Genomic DNA, 8680 nt, shown 5'->3' with positions numbered 1-8680 from the left:
GCCGCAAATGCACAAACTGAATCTAGTCCTGAGAAAAGCAACAGATGTTTCCAAACTGAGGGACATTCTGCAGAACAACCGACTCCTCAAAAATGTCAAGGCTAGGCCGGGCTAGGTTAGCTAATAGTATTGTATGAAGGTGAATTTTCTGATTTTAATTGTCTTACTGTGGTTATGTTCCCACATAATTCCTTGTTTTTAGGAAATACACACAAAGTGTTTAGAGGCTGGGTGTGGTGGCTCATGCCTATAATCCCAGTGCTTTGGGAGGTCAAGGCAGGAGTTTAAGAGCTCAGGAGCTCCAGACCAGCCAGGGCAATATAGTGAGACTTCTTCTATGCAAAAAAACACACAAAAAGCAAAACTTATCTGGGCGTGGTTGCATACACCTGTACTCCCAGCTTCCTGGAAGGCTGAGGTGGGAAAATTGTTGGAGCCCGGGAGGTTGAGGCTGTAGTGAGCCATGATCATACCATTGCACTCAAGCCTGGGCAACAGAGCAAGACCCTATCTCAAGGAAAAAAAAAAGTGGAGGTAAAAGGGCAGTGTTTCTGCAACTTATTCTCAAATGTTTCAGAAAAAAATATAGATATAGTGAGAATGATAAAGCAAATGTGATAAAATGTTAACATTTGGGGAATGTGGGTGAAAGTTGTATGGGAACTCCCTCTACTATTCTTGCAAGAACTTGCAATTATGCAAAAAAGTTACAAAATATTATAGTATCTTCTGCCTCTGGACACTAAAGCTATTATGAGATGTTTTCTGTGGCCCTAAGGGAATCTGCTAAGCCCGGGAAAGCTGGTCAGAAGGGTTTTGAGTCAGTAGAATTCCCTACCCTTTATCTGTTCTCTCTGCAAGGCCCACCCTAGGCCTAATGACTTTTGCATAGGTCTAGGTAAATTAGATTTATATGCAGTATGACTTTATAAATTCCATATGTTAGAATGTACATCTGGCTACATATATTTTAAAAAAATAATAGTGGGGAGCCCACGTGTAGCAGTTCATGCCTTTAATCCTAGTGCTTTGGGAGGCCAAGGTGGGTGGATCATGAGGTCAGGAGTTTGAGACCAGCCTGGGCAACATGGTGAAACTCCATCTCTACTAAACTTACAAAAAAATTAGCCAGGCGTGGTGGCAGGTGCCTGTAATCCCAGCTACCCGGGAGGCTGAGGCAGGAGAATTGCTTGAACCTGGGAGGCAGAGAGTGCAGTGAGCTGAGACCGTGCCACTGTACTCCGGCCTGGGCAACAGAGTGAGACTCTGTCTTAAAAAAATAAACAACAAGAAACAAAACAAAACAAACAAAAAGGCTTAAATGCAATAGAAGTTTAGTTTCTCACTCAACAGAATTCAGATGGTCATTCCAGGGCTGGTATGGGGTCCCCTAATCATCAGAGACTCAAGACGCCTGTAATTTTCTTCTTGTTTTTAGAGACAGAGTCTTGCTGTGTAGAGTCTTGCTCTGTTGCTAAGGCTGGAGTGCAGTGGCGTGATCTTGGCTCACTGCAACCTCCACCTCCCAGGCTCAAGTGATCCTCCCACCTTTGCCTCCCCACTAGCTGGGATTACAGGTGTGTGCCAACCCACCTGGCTAATTTTTGTTATTTTGTATTATTATTATTTTTTTTAGTAGAGATGGAGTTTCACCATGTTGGCCAGGCTGGTATTGAACTCCTGGCCTCAAATGACCTGCTTGCCTCAGCCTCCCAAAGTGCTGGGATTATAGGTGTGATCCACCGTCCCCAACACCTCTAATTTTTTTTTTTTTTTTTTTTTTTTTGAGAAGGAGTCTTGCTTTTGTTGCCCAGGCTAGAGTGCAATCGTGCGATCTCAGCTCACTGCAACCTCCGTCTCCTGGGTTTAAGCGATTCTCCTGCCTCAGCCTCCCAAGTAGCTGGGACTACAGGCGCATGCCACCATGCTCATCTAAGTTTTTAGTACACGCAGGGTTTCACCATGTTGGTCAGGCTGGTCTCAATCTCCTGACCTCAGGTGATCCACCCACCTTGGTCTCCCAAAGTGCTGGGATTACAGGTGTGAGCCACCGCACCCAGCCAGCACCTCTAGTTTTAACGCTCTAATGTGATTAGCACACGGCCTCACGATCCAAGCTGGTTGCTTGAGCTCCAGACTGCCCATCCATATTCTACCCAACAGGAAATAGAAAGGAGCAAAAAAGAGTTCCCATAATCCTTTTTAGAGGACATTTTCTGGACAATGCACACAATAGTTTTGATTGCAACTCCTTGTTCCAGGACAATTTCTTTTTTTTTGTTTTTTTGTGTTTTGTTTTTTGTTTTTGAGACAGAGTTTTACTTCTTGTTGCCCAGGCTAGAGTGCAATGGTGCGATCTTGGCTCACTGCAACCTCCGCCTCCCGGGTTCAACCGATTATCCTGCCTCAGCCTCCGGAGTAGCTGGGATTACAGGCATGCACCACCACGCTCGGCTAATTTTGTATTTTTAGTAGAGACGGGGTTTCTCCATGTTGGTCAGGCTGGTCTTGAACTCCTGACCTCATGTGATCTGCCTGCCTCGGCTTCCCAAAGTGCTGGGATTACCAGCGTGAGCCACCGTGCCCAGCCTGTTCCAGGACAATTTCTAACTGCAAGAGAGGCTGTGAATTGCAGTCTGGGCAGTCATGTTCCATCTGAAAATCAAGGAGAGAGAGAATGGATATTGGGGTGTGTAACAAATCTGTGTCCCAATGCAAGATAAAAGGAATCAGTAAGAAAAATCTTGCAATTATGACTGAAGTGACAGTACTGAGATCACCTAGTGGCATAAAGGATACTAGATTTGGAGGTGGGTGGTCTAGGACACGTGAGCAGAGACAGGAGATGTTTTCAAAGAGCAGAAGAAAATGGGAACAACCCTAAGAATGCCCTGGAAGGTAGGAACGAAAGACAGGTGAGAGTTCTGGGTCAGAGCTGTAATTCAGTGATTAAGACTTTAGAAAAGCTGGGTGAGGTGATTCATGCCTGTAATCCAGGTACTTTGGGAGGCTGAGGCGGGAGGATTGCTTGAGCCCAGGAGTTCAAGAACAGCCTGGGCAACATGGCAACCCTGTCTCTACAAAAAATACAAAAATCGGCCGGGCGCGGTGGCTCAAGCCTGTAATTCCAGCACTTTGGGAGGCCGAGACGGTGACCACGGTCAGGAGATCGGTGACCATCCTGGCTAACACAGTGAAACCCCATCTCTACTAAAAAATACAAAAATCTAGCTGATGGCGGCTAGCGCCTGTGGTCCCAGCTACTCGGGAGGCTGAGGCAGGAGAATGGCGAAACCCGGGAGGCGGAGTTGCAGTGAGCTGGGAGATCCGCCACTGCACTCCAGCCTGGGTGACAGAGCCTGTGACTCAGTCTCAAAAAAAAAAAAAAATACAAAAAAAATACAAAAATCAACTGGGCATGGTGGCAGGTGCCTAGTCCCAGTTATTTGGGAGGCTGAGGCAGGAGGATCGCTTGAGACTGGGAGATGAAAGGTGCAGTGAGCTGAGATCACACCAATGCACTCCAGCCTGGGCAACTGAGTTAGACCCTGTCTCATTAAAAAACAAACAAACAAATGAAAACTGTAGCTGAATAAAGAGAAAGGGAAGAGAAGGAAAACAAGGATACATAAGAGACAAGGAAGAAAGTGGCCAAGTGCGGTGGCTTATGCCTGTAGTCCCAGTACTTTGGGAGGCCAAGGTGGGCCGATCAACTGAGGTCAGGAGTTTGAGACTAGCCTGGACAACATGGTGAAACCCCATCTATACTAAAATTACAAAAATTAGCTGGGCATGGTGGTACACGCCTTTAGTCCCAGCTACTTGGGAGGCTGAGGTAGGAGAATTGCTGGAACCCGGGAGGCGGAGGTTGCAGTGAGCCAAGATCACGTTACTGCACTGCAGCCTGGCGACAGAGGGACACTCTGTCTCAAAAACACAAAAAGATTAGGAAACAAAAAGAAGTTAGAAGGAGCCAAAAAAAAAAAAAAAAAAAAAAAGCACCCAGAAAGAAATAGAGGATCCAGTGAGGGACAGACTGGGAATAACAGGAGGCTCAGTTGCAGCCCTGCTCTACTCTGCTTGATGCTGGCTCTTTGGTCCCTGGAACTGTGGCCTCTCACTTTGTAAGAATTCCGGTGAGGATAGTTTTATTTGGTGTAAAGAACCATCATCCACTTCCAATCATCATTTGTAGTGTTGGAAACTCTCCCGACTTCATATAAAGCCTTTAGATAACTAAATGAGGTGAGCAAACATGGTACAACGGCCAGAAAAAATAAATTAGGCTGCATTTAAAAGAAATCCAACTGTGTGCAGATACGAATGTTAATAACGACTGATAAACCGAAGCTATTATGGGAAGGTTTACTGTGGCTCTGACGAGGTCTGGCGAATACTGTGAAAACTGGTCACGAGGCTTTTGAGTCAACAGATTTTTTTTTTAAAGGAGTTCTTTAAAAAACTGCCTTACATGCCATAAACAGTTGGCTCCCTTCTTGTGAGGCTAATCTTTACCTTTGGTCAAGACTATGGAAGGTCTATTGTTGTGGCTCTGATGAGGTTTGGTGAAAACAGTGACAGGTGCTTACCAGGCTTTTGAGTCAACAGATTTTTCTTTTTTTTTCTAACTTTTAAGTTCTGGGGTACAAGTGCAGGTTTGTTACTAGGTAAACTTGTGTCATGGGGTTTTGTTGTACATATTATTTTGTTACCCAAGTATTAAGCCTACTACTCATTAGTTATTTTTCCCGATCCTCTCCTTCCTCCCACCCTCCACCCTTCGAAAGTCCCCAGTGTGTGCTCTTCCCCTCTATGTGTCTGTGTGTTCTCATCATGTAGCTCCCACTTATAAGTCAGAACATATGGTACTTGGTTTTCTGTTCCTATGTAAGTTTGCTAAGGATAATGGCCTCCAGTTCCATCCATGTCCCTGCAAAGGTCATGATCTTGTTCTTTTTCACGGCTGTATCTTTGTTTCTTTAGGCTCCTTAAACAAACTGTCTTGCATCCAATAAATACTTGGCTCTCTTCTTGTGAAGAGAATCATAAAGGATATTTTTACCTTTTGGTCAAGCCTATGGGGCAAAGAGATGAGTTAGGGTAAAACATACACCTGAAGGTTCTGAGGTTTGCTCAAAGCACTTCATTTATAGTTTAAAAAAAAGTTTACATTAAAGCATCCTTGAGTTGGAAGGGACCCTTTTCTTTGGGTATAAATATTTCTTTTACTTTACTTTTCTTTTTTTTTTTTTTTGAGACAGAGCCTTGCTCTGTCTCCCAGGCTGGAGTGCAGTGGTGCAATCTTGGCTCACTGCAACCTCTGCTTCCTGGGTTCAAGCTACTCTCATGCCTTAGTCTCCCAAGTAGCTGGGATTACAGGTGCATACTACCACATCCAAATAATTTTGGTACTTTTATTTTTTTGAGACAGAGTTTCACTCTTGTTGCCCAGGCAGGAGTGCAATTGTGCGACCTCGGCTCACTGCAACCTCCGCCTCCCGGGTTCAACCGATTTTCCTGCCTCAGCCTCCTGAGTAGCTGGGATTACAGGCATATGCCACCACGTCTGGCTAATTTTGTAGTTTTAGTAGAGATGGGGTTTCTCCATGTTGGTCAGGCTGGTCTTGAACTCCTGACCTCAGGTGATCCACCTACCTTGGCCTCCCAAAGTGCTGGGATTACAGGCGTGAGCCACCGCGCCTGGCCGATTTTTGTATTTTTGGTAGAGATGGGGTTTCACCATGTTGGCCAGACTGGTCTTGAACGCCTAACCTCAGGTGATCCACCCGCCTCGGTCTCCCAAAGTGCTGAGATCACAGGCGTGAGCCACTGCACCCGGCCGGGTATAAATATTTCTACAGCAGGCTGGAGAGACTGGAGTTTGCTTTGTTTACAGGAATCTGTTCCACCCCACTCATGAGAATTTCACGATTGTAGACACTTGCCTGTGCCAATAATTTCAAAATCTAAAACTGGTGGGGTTTTTGCAAGTTTTGCAAAATATTTTGCAAATCTGGATCTGAGTGCCTTTGAGTGGTTTAGGCTGAGACAGTAGGGGCTGCGGCCTAGGACCTGTAGTCACTCCCAGGACATGACTCCCCTGAGTCCTCAAATGGTTCTTTAGAGCACAGACAGACCAAGATGTTAAGCAAAGCAGTGAAAACGCAATAAGAATGTTCTGGTGTCTCTGAGTGTAGACCCGAGCATTGTGATCAAACAAACTGCTTGGCCTATTAAAAACACACTGAAAGCAACATTTTTGTTTCACAACGTATGAGAGGGCAGGTTGCCAAGTACTTGGTTATAATGTGAAATCCGTAAAAATAAATCTTGCCCTTTGTCACTTTCTTCATACTGGATTAACCCTATAGCATCAGAAATGGCACAAGAGAATTATGTACTTAAGTCATTAGTACTTGGAATTTGCCTTCTTTGCAGTGACTTTTTGTAAAAATGACAAATCAGTTTTCAGTTCCAGTTTTCTCTTCTGTGTGTAACTGGCCCATAGGTAGAAAGTGTCAGAAACCTTAGTGAATTTTTCTACTGAAGAGGTACCTGCTGGAGACAAAAATTAAAGTTAAATTAACTAGAACAGAAAACGCCTAAGGGTTATTTTCTTCCTTTAAAGTGAAATTTGACTTACAATTAAAACACACTTTGTTTTGTAAGAAGAAAGATGTTAGGGGATACTTTTGTTTTTTTTTCCCTAGCTGGTTCTCAGCCAAAATCTTCATCACTTGCTCTCCTTCCTTCCCTCCCTCCTTCTTTTTTCTTTTTCTTTTCTTTCTTTCTTTTTTTTTTTTTGAGACAGAGTCTCGCTCTGTACCCCACGCTGGAGTGCAGTGGCGCGATCTCGGCTCACTGCAACCTCTGCCTCCCGGGTTCAAGCAATTCTCCCGTCTCAGCCTCCCAAATAGCTGGGATTACAGACATGTGCCATCATGCCCGGCTAATTTTTTTTTTTTTTTTGTATTTTTAGTAGAGACAGGGTTTCACCATAGTGGCCAGGCTGGTCCCAAACTCCTGACCTTGTGATCCATCCGCCTCAGCCTCCCAAAGTGCTGGGATTATAGGCGTGAGCCACCACGCCTGGCCTTTCTTTCCTTCTTTTTATCTCTCTTTCCCTCCCTTCTTCCCTCTATCCTTCCTTCCCTCTACACCTCCTTCCCTCTCTCTCTCTTATTTTTTTGAGAGTCTTGCTCTGTCACCCAGGCTGGAGGAGTGCAGTGGCGAGATCTTGGCTCACTGCAACCTTTGCCTCCTGGGTTCAAGCCATTCTCCTGCTTCAGCCTCCCGAGTAGATGTGACTGTAGGCACCTGCCACCACGCCCAGCTAATTTGTGTATTTTTAATAGAGACGGGGGTTCACCTTGTTGGCCAGGCTGGTCTTGAACTCCGGACCTCAGGTGATCCACCTGCCTCTGCCTCCCAAAGTGCTGGGATTACAGGCGTGAGTCACTACACCCGATCCTCTTTCTTTCTTTCGTTAGAAGAGTGAAATCCTTACTTATTGAGGTGAAGGAAATTTAGACCATGTAGTCCAGTGTTTCCCTCTGATGGATAAGAAGCGCCAGATTCTGTAATTAGCCAAAGGTCTTGTGGTGGAACAACGTCTAAGTCACCTCTAAACATGGTGCTTTCTGCTTTCCCACGACATCTTAACACCTCTGAAGACCAGGCTCACCATGTGAGAATTTGTCACCAAACTCTGTGCTTCCCGCTGTCTTTGTTGAATGAAAAGCTCCACTCCGAACCTTCGCTGATGTAGAAATAGGAAGTTGGTCTTGTGGAGTCTAAGTATCATTCGAGTTGCAGTAGGACCTAGCATGAAAATGTCCTCAGATATAATATCCTATTTTACTACTGATCTCCTGTAATTAATCACAAATGCCAAACCTTGGCTACCAGGGGGTTTCTGATTTGTTTTGTGTTTTTTTTTTTTTTTTTTTTTTGAGACGGAGTCTCGCGCTGTCGCCCAGGCTGGAGTGCAGTGGCGCGATCTCGGCTCACTGCAAGCTCCGCCTCCCGGGTTCACGCCATTCTCCTGCCTCAGCCTCCCGAGTAGCTGGGACTACAGGCACCCACCACCGCGCCCGGCTAATTTTTGTATTTTTAGTAGAGACGGGGTTTCACTGTGGTCTCGATCTCCTGACCTTGTGATCCGCCCGCCTCGGCCTCCCAAAGTGCTGGGATTACAGGCGTGAGCCACCGCTCTGATTTGTTTTGTTTGCTTGTTTGATATTAGTTATCAATTGGAACATGGGAGATAAAAAGTTAGGAAGAAAATAAGTGGGTATTTAACATTCCCTGTTTTAAAACCGTTGAAGTAATAAGAGCTAATTTTCTGTAGACTTACTCTATCCAAGCAGAGGTTTGAGAAGCCTGTAATCCCACAGTCCCTGGGAAGGCTATTGTTTTTATTTTTTGAGATGAAGCCTCACTCTGTTGCCCAGGCTGGAGTGCAGTGGCGCCATCTTGGCTCACTGCAACCTCCACCTCTTGGGTTCAAGCAATTCTTCTGCCTCAGCCTCCTGAGGAGCTGGCACTATAGGCACGCGCCACCATGCCCAGCTAATTTTTGTATTTTTAGTAGAGACGGGGTTTCACTATGTTGGCCAGGATGGTCTTGAACTCCTGACCTCGTGATTCACCCGCCTCGGCCTCCCAAAGTGCTGGGATT

The 8680-nt window shown here is 45.4% G+C and overlaps 1 long non-coding RNA gene across 1 annotated transcript; it reads right to left on the bottom strand.

Moving 5' to 3' along the window:
- Nucleotides 1–6401: 6401 nt before the first annotated feature.
- Nucleotides 6402–7932, bottom strand: LOC103881013. Its single transcript, XR_002519658.1, has 2 exons — nucleotides 7370–7932; nucleotides 6402–6555 (listed from the first exon to the last, which is right to left on the bottom strand). It is a non-coding gene; the product is annotated as an uncharacterized LOC103881013 (long non-coding RNA).
- Between the last annotated feature and the right edge of the window lie 748 nt (nucleotides 7933–8680).

This window comes from Papio anubis, chromosome 17 (genome assembly GCF_008728515.1).
Source record: "Papio anubis isolate 15944 chromosome 17, Panubis1.0, whole genome shotgun sequence".
NCBI lineage: Eukaryota > Metazoa > Chordata > Mammalia > Primates > Cercopithecidae > Papio > Papio anubis.
This window is presented reverse-complemented; position numbering and strand designations above follow the sequence as displayed.